This window comes from Arachis ipaensis, chromosome B09 (genome assembly GCF_000816755.2).
Source record: "Arachis ipaensis cultivar K30076 chromosome B09, Araip1.1, whole genome shotgun sequence".
Taxonomy (NCBI): Eukaryota; Viridiplantae; Streptophyta; class Magnoliopsida; order Fabales; family Fabaceae; genus Arachis; species Arachis ipaensis.
The window spans coordinates 28,337,252-28,339,427 of NC_029793.2; positions in this window are offsets into that span (position 1 = coordinate 28,337,252).

Here is a 2,176-nt window from a genome sequence, read left to right on the forward strand (position 1 = left end):
AGGTAATAAATTATATTATGTTAAAATTTTTTATTTTAAATTTAACGTTCTTAATATATTTAGAAATAACTATTTATCATGAATATTAAATGTCAAAATTTATCTTGATTTAATGGATTTTGGAGATACCATTGATGTTGATAATAAAGCATTCCAAAAGTATAAAGCTAAAGCCATAATCTTTCTTCGTCGTTGACGTGGCGGAAATTGGCGAGTTAAGAAATTATTATAAGAGATACATTGCAAGTACAGTTCTTAACCAACCGAAAATCCACTTATCAATTTAGAATGGTTGTCACAAAATTTAAATTAAAATACTGGGAGTATGAATCCCAGGTCGTCTCCCAACGAGTTACAGAAAGATGTGCTATTTTATTAATCAGATATTTTCAAAAATGATTTGAGTTGATAAACAGGAAATTAAATCAGAGAATTTAGATAATTTAAATAAAAACTTTGACTGTGAATAGATTAGTTGGAAGCCCTATTCTTGTTGAAGTACTCTCAAGATTAATTGATAATTGAAGGTTGCTCTGCTTAGTTATCCCTTACTAGGTAGAGGAAAGTCAAGCAAGTTGGAAAGCTATTTCTAGCCACAAGTTCTAATCCTCTCCCTTGGGAAGGACTAGTGTCAATGACTAGAGGGTGATCCAACAATAAACCCAATTACAATTTTTCTCTTGAGTAATCCAACTCAAGGTTTCATTTCAATCATCTCCCAATCAAGTTATGGAACTACTCGCTCATTATGTTTGTAAAATCCACGAAATAAGAAAAGAAAATATTGAAAGACATGATAAATAATAATCAAAGGAATCAATTAAAAATAAAAATAGTTCTTGTATTAATAAATTCTAAAAATAATCCAATAATAATTCTGAGTAAATAAAGGACATGGAAGAGTAAGTGACAGGTAAGGAAACAAACTAGAATGACGAAGTCTTCACGGAGATAATAACTCTTCTCAATATCCCAATCCAAAAAGTAATAAAATCAAAATCCTAAGAACTATGAATGTGTAGAGAGAAAACCTAGAGGAGAGGAAAAATCAGATCTAAAACTAAAAATTATGAATTATGAGCTGATGATGATGAATGGATGCATTTTCCCACTTTATAGCCTCTAATCTGTGTTTTCTAGGCCAAAAACTGGGTCAAAAACAGCCTAGAAATTGCCCCCAGTGTATTCTGGTACGTACAGGTCGCGGGAAAGTGACGCGTAAGCATCATCCACGCGTTTGCGTGGATTGCGTTTCCGCCAGGTTACGCGTCCGCGTGATCCACGTGTTCACGTCGCCTGGCTTCAAGGCAGCTATGACAAATTATATATCAAATTGAAGCTCCGGACGTTAGCTTTCCAACGCAACTAAAACTGCGTCATTTGGACCTCTGTAGCTAAAGTTATAGCCGTTTGAGTGCGAAGAGGTCAGGCTGTAGAATGTATGAAATGCAACCTATCTTTATGAATCTAACTACATGAATATTCCTACTTCCTACTTGGTTTAAAAGTAAATAAATTCTCCAAGAATAAATATGAACTGGATTTCACTAATTCAAATCATAAAAATGAAGTACAAATAGACTTGTAGAAGAAAATAGCTCATGAAAGCTAGGAACAAAGAATCGAGCATCGAACACTCACTGAGAGTGTATGCACTCTAATCACTCAAGTGTTTTAGGTTCGATTCTCTCAATTCTCTACTAACCTTGCTTTCTAAGGCTTGCTCTTCATCTAATAATCAACATAAATTTAATGCACAGATACACATATCAAGAGGTCTTTTAAGGGTTGTAATAGGGTTAGGGTCAAGGTAGGATTGTATTTGGCTAAGTGGACTAAAATCTGAATCCTCAATTAACTTAAACTTTCCACCTAACTTTAGACAATCCATGTAATCATAATACCACATCTAACTATCCATTAACCATGTTTTTCACATATTCATGCATTCTAAAGTACATATGCATTGCTTTCACCACTTACTTTGGGGCATTTTGTCCCCTTTTTGCTTAATTGCTCTTTTTTCTTTTCTTTTTCTCACTTCTTTTTTATATATATATATATTTTTTTTTTCTCAATGCATATGATTAAATTATTGGATGCATGAATCATGTCCTAAATATTTTTTTCACATTTTCAGAAAATTCTAACATACTCAATTCTCAAACCAAATGTT